The sequence below is a fragment of the Arachis hypogaea genome, chromosome 3, assembly GCF_003086295.3.
Source record: "Arachis hypogaea cultivar Tifrunner chromosome 3, arahy.Tifrunner.gnm2.J5K5, whole genome shotgun sequence".
Classification (NCBI taxonomy): Eukaryota; Viridiplantae; Streptophyta; class Magnoliopsida; order Fabales; family Fabaceae; genus Arachis; species Arachis hypogaea.
The window spans coordinates 111364257-111379534 of NC_092038.1; the positions used below are offsets into that span (position 1 = coordinate 111364257).

Sequence of the window (15278 nt, forward strand, 5' to 3'; positions counted from 1 at the left end):
TGAGAAAGTGATTAATAGAGATAAATAAGATTGGGTTGCCTCCCAATAAGTGCTTCTTTAATGTCAATAGCTTGACAGAAAACTCTTACAGAGCTTCACAGGTGCTCAGAGTATGATTGTGGCCTCCCAACACCAAACTTAGAAGTTGTGTGTGGGGGCTCTGTTTGAATCTATATTGAGAGAAGCTTTTCATGCTTCTTCTCCATGTCTATAGAAGAAGATCCTTGAGTCTTGAACACAAGATAGTCCACATTCAATTGAAGGACTAACTCTCCTCTGTCTACATCAATCACAACCCTTGTTGTGGCTAGGAAGGGTCTTCCAAGGATGATGGATTCATCCTCATCCTTCCCAGTGTCTAGGATTATAAGTCAGCAGGGACGTAAAGGCCTTCAACCTTTACTAAGATATCCTCTACAAGTCCATATGTCTATTTCATTGATTTGTCTGCCATCTCTAGTGAGATTCTTGCAGTTTGTACCTCAAAGATCCCTAGTTTCTCCTTTACAGAGAGTGGCATGAGGTTGATACTTGACCCCAAGTCACACAGAGCCTTTTCAAAGGTCATAGTGCCTATGGTGCAAGGTATTAAGAACTTTTCGAGATCCGGTTTCTTTTGAGGTAATGTCTGCTGAATCCATATATTCAGTTCATTGATGAGCAATGGAGGTTCATCCTCCCAAGTCTCATTACCAAATAACTTGGCATTCAGCTTCATGATTGCTCCTGGATACTGAGCAACTTGCTCTTCAACAATGTCTTCACCCTCTTCAGAGGAAGAATGTTTATCAGAGCTCATGAATGGGAACAGTAAGTTCAGTGGAATCTCTATAGTTTCTGTATGAGCCTCAAATTCCTTTGGTTCCTCAATAGGGAACTCCTTATTGATCAGTAGATGTCCCTTGAGGTCTTCCTCACTGGGAATCACTACCTTTTCACTCTCTCCAGGTTCAGCCATTTTGGTTATAGTTATGGCCTTGCACTCTCTTTTGGGATTCTCTTCTGTATTGCTTGGGAGAGTACTAGGAGGAGTTTCAGTAACTCTTTTACTCAGCTGACCCACTTGTGCCTCCAAATTTCTGATGGAAGACCTTGTTTCATTCATGAAACTGAGGGTGGTTTTAGATAGATCAGAGACTATGTTTGCTAAGCTAGAGAGGCTCTGCTCAGAATTCTCTGTTTGTTGCTGAGAAGATGATGGAAAAGACTTGCTATTGCCAAACCTATTTCTCCCACCATTATTATTATTGAAGCCTTGTTGAGGCTTTTGTTGATCCTTCCACGAGAAATTTGGATGATTCCTCCATAAAGGATTATAGGTGTTTCCATAGGATTCTCCCATGTAATTCACCTATTCCATTATAGGATTCTCAAGGTCATAAGTTTCTCCTTCAGAGGAGGCTTCTTTAGCACTGCCGAATGCAGCTTGCAATCCAGTCAGATTCTGACAAATCATATTGACTTGTTGAGTCAATATTTTATTCTGAGCCAATATGACATTCAAAGTATCAATCTCAAAAACTCATTTCTTATGAGTCATCCCATTATTCACAGGATTTCTTTCAAAAGTGTACATGAACTAGTTATTTGTAACCATCTCAATGAGTTCCTGGGCTTCTTCAGGGGTTTTCAGATGAAGGGATCCACCAGTAGAATGGTCCAATGACATCTTAGACAACTCAGACAGACCATCATAGAATATGCATATGATGATCCATTCCGGAAGCATGTCAGAAGGACACCTTTTGGTTAATTGCTTGTATCTTTCCCAAGCTTCATAGAGGGATTCACCTTCCTTCTGTTTGAAGGTTTGGACTTCCACTCTAAGCTTGCTCATCTTTTGAGGTGGAAAGAATTTGGTCAAGAAAGAATTGACTAACTTGTCCCAAGAGTTCAGGCTTTCTCGAGGTTCTGAGTCCAACCATGTTCTAGCTCTGTCTCTTACAACAAAGGGGAAAAGCATAAGTGGTGGACGAAATTGTGATCATCAATGTTGTATTCTTTGTTGTTGTATGGAATAATTATAATGGCTCTTTGCTATGTGTGGACACAACTCCGTTCAACTAACCAGCAAGTGTACTGGGTCGTCCAAGTAATAAAGCTTACGTGAGTAAGGGTCGATCCCACAGAGATTGTTGGTATGAAGCAAGCTATGGTCATCTTGTAAATCTCAGTCAGGCGGATTATAATTGATTATGGATTTTCGAATAATAATAAATAATAAGCAGGAAATAAAGATAAATAACATAGGATAGAAATACTTATGTAAATTAATGGTGGGAATTTCAGATAAGCGTATGGAGATACTGTGCCCTTTCTTTTTCTACTTTCCTACTTCTTTCTTCAATCCTTCTTACTCCTTTCCATGGTAAGCTGTATGTAGGGCATCACCGTTGTCAATGGCTACATCCCATCCTCTCAGTGAAAAAGGTCTAAATGCTCTGTCACAGCACGGCTAATCATCTGTCGGTTCTCAATCAGGTTGGAATAGAATCCCTTGATTCTTTTGCGTCTGTCACTAACGCGCAGCCTTCAGGAGTTTAAAGCTCATCACAGTCATTCAATCCCAGAATCCTACTCGGAATACCACAGACAAGGTTTAGACTTTCCGGATTCTCATGAATGCAGCCATCAATCTAGCTTATACCACGAAGATTCTGTTTAAGGAATCCAAGAGATATGTGCTCGGCCTAAGGTAGAACGGAAGTGGTTGTCAGTCACGCGCGTTCATAGGTGAGAATGTGATGAGCGGATAATTTATACGCTTTTTGGCATTGTTTTTAGGTAGTTTTTAGTAAGTTCAAGCTACTTTTAGGGATGTTTTCATTAGTTTTTATGTTAAATTCACATTTCTGGACTTTACTATGAGTTTGTGTGTTTTTCTGTGATTTCAGGTAATTTCTGGCTGAAATTGAGGGACTTGAGCAAAACTCTGAAAAAGGCTGACAAAAGGACTGCTGATGTTGTTGGAATCTGACCTCCCTGTACTCGAAATAGATTTTCTGGAGCTACAGAACTCCAATTGGCGCGCTCTCAACGACGTTGGAAAGTAGACATCCAGAGCTTTCCAGAAATATATAATAGTCCATACTTTATTTGGAAATTGACGACGTAACTTGGCGTTGAACGCCAAGTACATGCTGCTGTCTGGAGTTAAACGCCAGAAAAACGTCATGATCCGGAGTTGAACGCCCAAAACACGTTATAACTTGGAGTTCAACTCCAAGAGAAGCCTCAGCTCGTGGATAGATCAAGCTCAGCCCAAACATACACCAAGTGGGCCCCGGAAGTGGATTTATGCATCAATTACTTACTCATGTAAACCCTAGGAGCTAGTTTATTATAAATAGAACTTTTTACTATCATATTATCATCCTGGATTGCATTTTGAATCCTGTCATCACGTTTTGGGGGCTGGCCATTTGGCCATGCCTGAACCTTTCACTTATGTATTTTCAACGGTGGAGTTTCTGCACACCATAGATTAAGGGTGTGGAGCTCTGCTGTACCTCAAGTTTCAATACAATTACTATTACTTTCTATTCAATTCTCTTTTATTCTTATTCCAAGATATACGTTGCACTTCAACTTGATGAATGTGATGATCCGTGACACTCATCATCATTCTCACCCATGAACGCGCGTGACTGACAACCACTTCCGTTCTACCTTATGCCGAGCGCATATCTCTTAGATTCCCCAACAGAATCTTCGTGGTATAAGCTAGATAGATGGCGGCATTCATGAGGATCCGGAAAGTCTAAACCTTGTCTGTGGTATTCCGAGTAGGATTCTGGGATTGAATGACTGTGACGAGCTTCAAACTCCTGAAGGCTAGGCGTGATGACAAGCGCAAAAGAATCAAGGGATTCTATTCCAACCTGATTGAGAACCGACAGATGATTAGCCGTGCTGTGACAGAGCATAGGAACGTTTTCACTGAGAGGATAGGATGTAGCCATTGACAACGGTGATGCCCTACATACAGCTTGCCATGGAAAGGAGTAAGAAGGATAGGATGAATGTAATAAGAAAGTAGAGATTCAAGAGGAGCACAACATCTCCATACGCCTATCTGAAATTTCCACTATTGATTTACATAAGTATCTCTGTCCATTTTATTTTCTGTTTATTTTTATTAATCATATTTGATTTTCTAAATTCCATAATTTTATCCTCCTGACTGGGATTTACAAGATGACCATAGCTTGCTTCATACCAACAATCTCTGTGGGATCGACCCTTACTCACGTAAGGTATTACTTGGACGACCCAGTACACTTGCTGGTTAGTTGAACGGAGTTGTGTCCACACATAAGTGCCATAATAAGGATTCCATACAACAACAAAGAATACTACATTGATGTGATCACAATTTCGTCCACCAGAATGATGATGAGTGTCATGGATCATCACATTCATCAAGTTGAAGTGCAACGAATATCTTAGAATAGGAATAAAGAGAATTGAATAGAAACAGTAGTAATTGTATTAAAACTTGAGGTACAGCAGAGCTCCGCACCCTTAATCTATGGTGTGTAGAAACTCCACCATTGAAAATACATAAGTGAAAGGTCCAGGCATGGCCGAGTGGCCAGCCCCCATGATCTGAGAACTAAACGTCCCAAGATGTCTAATACACTAGTAAAAAGTCCTATTTATAATAAACTAGCTGCTAGGGTTTACAAAAATAAGTAATTGATGCATAAATCCACTTTCGGGGCCCACTTGGTGTATGTTTGGGCTGAGCTTGAATGTTACACGAGCTGAGGCTTATCTTGGAGTTGAACGCCAAGTTGTAACGTGTTTTGGACGTTCAACTCTGGGTCGTGACGTGTTTCTGGCGTTTGACTCCAGACAGCAACATAGAACTGGCGTTGAGCGCCAGTTTACGTCATCAATTCCCGAATAAAGTATGAACTATTATATATTGCTAGAAAGCTCTGGATGTCTACTTTCCAACGCCATTGAGAGAGCGCCATGTGGAGTTCTGTAGCTCCAGAAAATCCATTTCGAGTGCAGGGAGGTCAGATTCCAACAGCATCAGCAGTCCTTTGTTAGCCTCCTTCTCAGAGTTTTGCTCAGGTCCCTCAATTTCAGCCAGAAAATACCTGAAATCATAGAAGAACACACAAACTCATAGTAAAGTCTAGAAATGTGAATTTAACATAAAAACTAATGAAAACATCCCTAAAAGTAACTAGATCATACTAAAAACTACCTAAAAATAATGCTAAAAAGCGTATAAATTATCCGCTCATCACAACACCAAACTTAAATTGTTGCTTGTCCCCAAGCAACTGAAAATCAATTAGGATAAAAAGAAGATAATATATTATAAATTCCAAAATATCAATGAATATTAATTATAATTAGATGAGCGGGACTTGTAGGTTTTTGCTTCTGAATAGTTTTGGCATCTCACTTTTTCCTTTGAAGTTTAGAGTGATTGCCATCTCTAGGAACTCAGAGTTCAGATAGTGTTTTTGATTTTCCTAGTTAAGTATGTTGATTCTTGAACACAGCTACTTTTATGAGTCTTGGCCGTGGCCCTAAGCACTTTGTTTCCCAGTATTACCACCAGATACATAAATGCCACAGACACATAACTGGGTGAACCTTTTCAGATTGTGACTCAGCTTTGCTAGAGTCCCCAGTTAGAGGTGTTCAGAGCTCTTAAGCACACTCTTTTTGCTTTGGATCACGACTTTAACCATTCAGTCTCAAGTTTTTCACTTGGACCTTCATGACACAAGCACATGGTTAGGGACAGCTTGATTTAGCCGCTTAGGCCTGAATTTTATTTCCTTGGGCCCTCCTATCCATTGATGCTCAAAGCCTTGGATCCTTTTTACCCTTGCCTTTTGGTTTTAAGGGATATTGGCTTTTTCTGCTTGCTTTTTTTTTCTTTTTCTTTCTAATTTTTTTGCCACTTTTTTTTCGAGCTTTTGCTTTTTTCACTGCTTTTTCTTGCTTCAAGAATCAATTTTATGATTTTTCAGATCATCAATAACATTTCTCTTGTTCATCATTCTTTCAAGAGCCAACAATTTTAACATTCATAAACAACAAGATCAAAAATATGCACTGTTCAAGCATTCATTTAGAAAACAAAATGTATTGTCACCACATCAATATAATTAAACTAAATTCAAGGATAAATTCGAAACTCATGTACTTCTTGTTCTTTTGAATTAAAAACATTTTTCATTTAAGAGAGGTGAAAGGATTAATGGAATTATTCATAGCTTTAAGACATAGTTACTAAATACTAATGATCATAAAGTAGAGACACAAAACATAAATAAACATATAACATAAAAAACCAAAAAAAAAAAAAACAGAGAGATAAGAACAAGGAAGTTAAGGAATGAGTCCAGCTTAGTGAGGGTGGCACCTTTTGAAGGTCCAATGGTGCTTTTTGAGCTCCTTTATGTCTCTTCCTTGCTTCTGTTGCATGATCCCTAGTGATTTTGGTGTTTCTACCCTTAGTTGCTTCCAATAATTATGTGGAGGAACATGTATCCCCTGAGGTATCTCAGGAATTTCTTGATGAGGGAATTTCTCATGCTCTCTTGATGTGCAGTCAAATGCTCTTCTACAAAGTTATGGACCCTTGAGATGAATATCTCCATCTCCCATGACTTGGAGGTCGAAGCTTTTTGTCTTCCCTTTTCTCTTTTTTTTTAGGTTTCTCTGAATTGTTGATTTTTAGTTTCTCTTGACTTCCTCTTCAGAGTCCTTTTAGGTTCAGGATCAGCTTCAACAAGAGTGCCTTTTTCCTTGTTCCTGCTCATATGAAAGAGAAGAGGAAAAGAAAAGGAAGAAGAATCCTCTATGTCACAGTAAATAGGATCCTTATTATTAGTAGAAGAAGAAAGGGGATAATGGAAGGAGAGGGATGAATAGTCTGTATAAAGAGTAAGGATAGGGGAGGTGATAAGAGATGAAGAGAAGTGTTAGTAAATAAATAAATAAATTAAAGAAGATGAGAGAGGGATTTTCGAAAATACTTTTGAAACGGAGTTAGTAATTTCAAAAATTAAAGATGAATTAAAATTAAAATTAAAATTTGAAACAATTAGTTAATTAAAAAGAATTTTTGAAAAAGGGATGAGATATTTTCGAAAATTAGAGAGGAAAGAGTAGTTAGGTGGTTTTGAAAAAGATAAGAAACAAACAAAAAGTCAAATAGTTAGTTGAAAAAGATATTAAAGTCAAATTTGAAAAGATAAGAAGATAAGAAGTTAGATAAGATATTTTGAAATCAAATTTTTATGAAAAAGATAAAATTTTGAAAAAGATATGATGAGAGATAAGATAAAAAGATATGATAAAAAGATATGATAAAAAGATAAGGTTTTCAAGAAAAAAGATATTTTGAAAAAGATCTAATTTTCAAAATTAAAATTGATTACTTGACTAACAAGAAACTAAAAGATAAGATTCTAGAATTTTTAAAGATTGAACCTTTCTTAACAAGAAAGTAACAAACTTCAAATTTTTGAATCAATCACATTAATTGTTAGTGTAATTTCAAAAATATGATATAAAGATAAGAAAAAGATTTTGAAAATAATTTGAAAAATATTTTTGAAATTTTCGAAAAAAAGGCAAACAAATGGAAAAGATATGATTTTTGAAAAAGATTTTGAAAGGATAAGATTTTTAAAATTGAAAATTTGACTTGACTTGTAAGAAACAACTAATTTTAAAAAATTTTGACCAAGTCAACCCAAAATTTCGAAAATTTGGAGGGAAATAAGGAAAAGATATTTTTTGATTTTTTTGAATTTTTAATGATGAGAGAGAAAAACAACAAAAATGACTCACAACATGAAAATTATGAATCAAAACTCATGATGCATGCAAGAACACTATGAATGTCAAGATGAACACCAAGAACACTTTGAAGATCATGATGAACATCAAGAACATAATTTTGAAAAATTTTTGATGCAAAGAAAACATGAAAGACACCAAACATAGAAATCTTTAATGCATGGATTCTAACAAAAGAAAAATGCATATGAAAAACAACAAAAGATGCAAAACAAGAAAACATTAAGATCAAACAAGAAGACTTACCAAGAACAACTTGAAGATCATGAAGAACACCATGAATGCATGAAATTTTGAAAAATGCATAATAATTTTTTTTAAAACATGCAATTGACACCAAACTTAAAAGTTGACTCAAGACTCAAACAAGAAACACAAAATATTTTTGGTTTTTATGATTTTATGATTTTTTGGTATTTTCTTTATTTATTTTCGAAAAAAAGGAAAAAAATTTTTGAAAAATTTTTGAAAACAAAACAAAAAGAAAATTACCTAATCTGAGCAACAAGATGAACCGTTAGTTGTCCATACTCGAATAATCCCCGGCAACGGCGCCAAAAACTTGGTGGACGAAATTGTGATCATCAATGTTGTATTCTTTGTTGTTGTATGGAATAATTATAATGGCTCTTTGCTATGTGTGGACACAACTCCGTTCAACTAACCAGCAAGTGTACTGGGTCGTCCAAGTAATAAAGCTTACGTGAGTAAGGGTCGATCCCACAGAGATTGTTTGTATGAAGCAAGCTATGGTCATCTTGTAAATCTCAGTCAGGCAGATTATAATTGATTATGGATTCTCGAATAATAATAAATAATAAGCAGGAAATAAAGATAAATAACATAGGATAGAAATACTTATGTAAATTAATGGTGGGAATTTCAGATAAGCGTATGGAGATACTATGCCCTTTCTTTTTCTACTTTCCTACTTCTTCCTTCAATCCTTCTTACTCCTTTCCATGGCAATCTGTATGTAGGGCATCACCGTTGTCAATGGCTACATCCCATCATCTCAGTGAAAAAGGTCCAAATGCTCTGTCACAGCACGACTAATCATCTGTCGGTTCTCAATCAGGTTGGAATAGAATCCCTTGATTCTTTTGTGTCTGTCACTAACGCCCAGCCTTCAGGAGTTTGAAGCTTGTCACAGTCATTCAATCCCAGAATCCTACTCAGAATACCACAGACAAGGTTTAGACTTTCCGGATTCTCATGAATGCCACCATCAATCTAGCTTATACCACAAAGATTCTGTTTAAGGAATCCAAGAGATATGCGCCCGGCCTAAGGTAGAACGGAAGTGGTTGTCAGTCACGCGCGTTCATAGGTGAGAATGATGATGAGTGTCATGGATCATCACATTCATCAAGTTGAAGTGCAACAAATATCTTAGAATAGGAATAAAGAGAATTGGATAGAAACAGTAGTAATTGTATTAAAACTTGAGGTACAGCAGAGCTCCACACCCTTAATCTATCGTGTGTAGAAACTCCATCGTTGAAAATACATAAGTGAAAGGTCCAGGCATGGCCGAGTGGCCAGCCCCCATGATCTGAGAACTAAATGTCCCAAGATGTCTAATACACTAGTAAAAAGTCCTATTTATAATAAACTAGCTGCTAGGGTTTACAGAAATAAGTAATTGATGCATAAATCCACTTCCGGGGCCCACTTGGTGTATGTTTGGGCTGAGCTTGAATGTTACACGAACTGAGGCTTATCTTGGAGTTGAAGGCCAAGTTGTAACGTGTTTTGGGCGTTCAACTCTGGGTCGTGACGTGTTTCTGGCGTTTGACTCCAGACAGCAACATGAAACTGGCGTTGAGCGCCAGTTTACGTCGTCAATTCCCGAATAAAGTATGGACTATTATATATTGCTGGAAAGCTCTGGATGTCTACTTTCCAACGCCATTGAGAGCGCGCCATGTGAAGTTCTGTAGCTCCAGAAAATCCATTTCGAGTGCAGGGAGGTCAGATTCCAACAGCATCAGCAGTCCTTTGTTAGCATCCTTCTCAGAGTTTTGCTCAGGTCCCTCAATTTCAGCCAGAAAATATCTGAAAGCACAGAAAAACACACAAACTCATAGTAAAGTCCAGAAATGTGAATTTAACATAAAAACTAATGAAAACATCCCTAAAAGTAACTAGATCATACTAAAAACTACCTAAAAACAATGCCAAAAAGCGTATAAATTATCCGCTCAGCAATAAGTCTGTAGACCTCGGGATCAACCCCATTGGTCTTAACAGTATCACAGATTTGCAAGAATTCAGCTAAGAACTGATGAGGATCTTCTGATGGAAGTCCATGAAACTTGCAATTCTGCTGCATTAGAGAAACTAATTGAGGCTTAAGCTCAAAGTTGTTTGCTCCAATGGCAGGAATTGAGATGCTTCTTCCATAGAAGTTGGAAGTTGGTGCAGTATAGTCACCAAGCATCTTCCTTGCATCTCTAGCATTGTTGTTGGGTTCGACTGCCATGTCTGCTTCTTTTTCGAAATTCTCTGTAAGGTCCTTTCTGGAGTATTGTGCTTTAGCTTCTCTTAGCTTATTCTTCAGAGTCCTTTCAGGTTCAGGATCAGTTTCAACAAGAATGTTCTATCTCTATTTCTGCTCATATGAAAAAGAAGAGAACAAAAGGGAGTAGTGGAATCCTCTATGTCACAGTATTCTTGATGTGTCAGAGGAAAATAAGTAGAAGAATGAGAAGAGAGAGGAGGTGAGTTCGAAAATTTTTTTAGATGAGTAGAGGACAAATGTTAGCAATTAAATAAAATAAATAGAAAGAGATGAGAGAGAAAGAGTTTTTGAAAATTTAAAAGAAATAACATAAAATTAGAATTTAAAACAATTAGTTAATTAAAAAGATTTTTTGAAAAATGGGTTAGTGATTTTCGAAAATTGGAAGTGAAAAAGTGGTTAGGTGGTTTTGAAAAAGATAAGGAATAGTAATTAGTTGAAAAAGATTTGAAAATAATTTTGAAAAGATAAGAAGTTAGAAAAAGATTTTGAAATCAAAATTTTAAAAAGATATGATTGAAAAAGATTAGATTTTAAAAAGATATGATTGAAAAAGATTTGATTTTTAAAAAGATATGATTGAAAAGATATGATTGAAAATGATTTGATTTTTAAAAAGATATGATTGAAAAGATATGGTTGAAAAAGATTTGAATTTTTTTAAATATGGTTGAAAAGAAAATTAAAAAGATTTGATTTTTAAAATTGATGACTTGACTAACAAGAAACTAAAAGATATCATTCTAGAATTCAAAGATTGAACCTCTCTTAACAAGAAAGTAACAAACTTGCAATTTTTTTGAATCAAAACATTAATTGTTCGCAAGGATTTTTTAAAATGTGGAAAGATAAGATTTTAAAATTATGAATTAAAACATGAAAATTTGAAAAAAAATTGAATTTGAAACGAAATTACCTTCCCTGTGTTATCCTGGCGTTAAACGCCCAAGATGTTATCCATTCTGTCGTTTAACGCACAGAATGCTGCCTCTTTGGGCGTTTAACACCCAGCCAGATACCCTGGCTGGCGTTTAACGCCAGAATTCCTTCCTTACTGGGCGTTTTTGTAAATGCCCAGCTTCTTCTCTGTGATTCCTCTGCTGTATGTTTTGAATCTTTATTTCTCTGTATTATTTACTTGAAAAGAGATATTTTTAATTTTTTGAATTTTTAATGAAGAGAGAGAAAAACAACAAAATGAAATAAAGCATAAAAATGCAAGATCAAAACAAGTAATGCATGCAAGGACACTTTGAATATCAAGATGAACACCAAGAACACTTTGAAGATCATGATGAACATCAAGGACATATTTTTGAAAATTTTTAAGAAAAGAAAGATATGCAAGACACCAAACTTAGAAATTTTTAATGTTTAGACACTATGGATTTGAAAATGCATATGAAAAACAAGAAAAGACACAAAACAGGAGAAGTTAAAGATCAAAACAAGGAAAATCATCAAGAACAACTTGAAGATCAATGAAGAACACAATGCATGAAAATTTTTTTCAAAAATAAAACTAAAATTACCCAATCTAAGCAACAAGATGAACTGTCAGTTGTCCAAACTCGAACAATCTCCGGCAACAGTGCCAAAAACTTGGGGCATGAAATTGTGATCACACTTTTCACAACTCCGCACAACTAACCAGCAAGTGCAATGGGTCGTCCAAGTAACATCTTACGTGAGTAAGGGTCGATCCCACGGAGATTGCCAGCTTGAAGCAAGCTATGGTCATCTTGTAAATCTCAGTCAGGCAGATTCAAATGGTTATAAGGTATTGATAATTAAAAGATAAATAAAATGTAAAATAAGATAGGGATACTTATGTAATTCATTGGCGGGAATTTCAAATAAGCGTTTGGAGATGCTTTGTTGCTCCTGAACCTCTGCTTTCCTATTGTCTTCATCCAATCATGCATGCTCCCTTCCATGGCAAGCTGTATGATCCTCTCAGTGAAAATGGTCCGGCTACGGTCTCTATACGGCTAATCAACTGTCGGATTTCTCGTCTAGGATGAAAAATACCAAGCACAGCTACCGCAGGGCTAATCATCTGTCGGTTCTCACTAGCGTCGGAATAAGATCCATTGATCCTTTTGCATACTGTCACTGCACCCAACATTCACGAGTTTGAAGCTCCTCGCAGTCATCCCTTCCCAGATCCTACTTGGAATACCACAAACAAGGTTTAGACTTTTCGGATCTCAGGAATGCTATCTAGTGTTCTAGCCTATACCACGAAGATCCTAATCTCAGATTCAGATGCTCTGTTGTCAGGAGAGACGATGTGAATCATTGATTAGAGACCTAAGAGAATATAGTCCGACTATCGTCCAATGACTACGTTGAACATCATGTAGACCGCTTTGTGGTTGTCAGGCACGCGGATCTTGGCTAAGCGAGTACTGAAGATAGTGGGTGATTGTCACAGGTCACCCATTCAGTCTAACTTAACTAAATTAAGTACAAGAGTATATCTTGGAGAAGAAGTAGGCGTGAATTGAATAAAAAACCATAGTACTTGCATTAATTCATGAGGAACAGCAGAGCTCCTCACCTTAATCTATGAGGTGTAGAAACTCCACCGTTGAAAATACATAAGAACAAAATGGTTTGGGCATTGCCAAATGGCCAGCCTCCAAAAAGGGTTCGAAGAACTCCCAAAAGTTAGAATACTCGAATACAATAGTAAAAAATGCTATTTATACTAAACTAGTAAACTAGGTTTACAGAAGATGAGTAGAAAGTGCAGAAATCAACTTTCGGGGCCCACTTGGTGTGTGTTTGGGCTGAGCCTTGAAGCTTTCACGTGCATAGGCCATCCTTGGAGTTATACACCAGCTTGGGTGCCAGTTTGGGCGTTTAACTCCAGCTTTGGTGCCAGTTCTGGCGTTTTACGCCTGAAAAGGGTCTCTGGTGGGCATTTCGACACCAGTTTGGGCCATCAAATCTCAAGCAAAGTATGGACTATTATACATTTCTGGAAAGCCCAAGATGTCTACTTTCCAACGCAATTGAGAGCGCGCCAATTGGTCTTCTACAGATCCAGAAAATCCACTTCGAGTGCAGGAGGGTCAGAATCCAACAGCATCTGCAGTCCTTTCTCAGCCTCTGAATCAGATTTTTGCTCAGGTCCTCAATTTCAGCCAGAAAATACCTGAAATCATAGAAAAATGTAAAAACTCATAGTAAAGTCAAAAATGTGATTTTTGCATAAAAACTAATAAAAATATACTAAAAAGTAACTAAAACATACTAAAAACTACCTAAAAATAATGCCAAAAAGCGTGTAAATAATCCGCTCATCAGTGTCCATTGCTTACTCAAATCAACAATTTCCATGGGATCAACCCTAACTCACCTGAGGTATTACTTGGATGACCCGGAGCGCTTGCCGGTCTATCTGTGCAAAATTTGCAGAGTCGGTTTCGTGCACTAAGTGCCTCCCCAGATGTTCCATATGAGATGCGTGGTAGCTCCCTCAAGGTGAAACTTGAAACTATGATCACTATACCCATTAGGAGGTTAATTACATGGGAAGTTTCTCCAGATGTACCGATAGTATTCCTTTTTCTCAAAATTTTAACTAAGGAGGGAAGAATCAGCAACTGGCTTATGCCAGTAGCTCTCAGAGTACCCCTGACCTAGCGTCCATGTTTGCAAAACTTGCAAAGACCCAACAAAGCTTTATACATGAAATCCGAGCCTCCCTCAAGGACCTCCAAATGCAAATAAACCAGAAAGACCAACAAACACCTGAACAAAATTCATCTAGCAATATGGCCCCCGAATACAAATAGGAATGTCAGGCAATTCGATTGAGGAGTGGCAAGATATTAGTCACTCAACATCAGAGCAATGAGGAACGGGGTGAAAAAGAGACACTAGAGAGCAAAATTGCAGAAACCAAGGATGCCACCAAGGGCGCTAAATGCCCAGCAGGGAGCACCATGGGCGCTAAACGCACAGAGAGGGGGCACTAGACACCATTGAAGATTTAAAGAATGTTCCTCCTAGGCACCTTGATAATCTCTTGCTGGTCAGTCTTGACACTCATCCTACACTACCCAAGGCCCTAGAGTACAAGGCCAAATTACCATGCCCTCAGAAATTTCAGAAAGCAGAAAAGGACAAGAAATTCTCCATGTTTTTAGAAGTCTTTCGAAAGCTTAAAATCAATATCCCCTTTGCAGAAGCCCTTGAACAAATGCCTCTATACGCCAAGTTCATGAAGGAGATGTTGAGCAACAAGAGGGATTAGAAGGAAGTAGAGACAGTGGTACTCACTAAGGAATGTAGTGCAATCATCCAGAGGAATCTTCCTGAGAAACTGTAGGATCTCGGGAGTTTTGTGATTCCTTGTACCATTGGAAACACCCTTATTCGGAAAGCCTTATGTGATCTTGGAGCAAACATCAAGCTCATGCTACTATCATTCATGAGGAAGCTCCAAATTGAGGAAGTGAAGCCTACCCATATTTATCTCCAGCTGGTTGACCGTTCTATCAAGTTCCCCTTTGAAGTGGTGGAAAATCTACTTGTGAAAGTCGGGTCTTTTATCTTCCCTGCTGTCTTTGTGATATTGGATATAGAAGAGGACAAGAATGCATCCATTATTCTTGGAAGACTCTTCTTAGTCACAAGAAGACCTCTTATAGATGTACAGAAGGGTGAAGTAACTCTGATAGTCAATGAAGAGTAGATTGTGCTAAACATTTTAAAGGTTTTGCAACATCTGGATGATTCTGAAGGATGCATGAGGGTTGACATCATTGAACCTCTGATTGAAGAAGTGTTCGAAGCTGGAAAGCCTGAAGATGATCTGGACGCTTCCCTTGAAGACACTTTGCTTGAAGTTGATGAGCCAGCACCTCAGAGGGATAAGCTTGGCACGCCCAATAATGAG

At 37.5% G+C, this 15278-nt stretch overlaps 1 non-coding gene across 1 annotated transcript; it reads left to right on the top strand.

The window, feature by feature from the left end:
* The first annotated feature begins 1723 nt into the window (after positions 1–1723).
* LOC112793631 (small nucleolar RNA R71) lies at positions 1724–1831 on the top strand. The gene has a single exon (XR_003198331.1). It is a non-coding gene; the product is annotated as a small nucleolar RNA R71 (small nucleolar RNA).
* The last annotated feature ends 13447 nt before the right edge of the window (positions 1832–15278 follow it).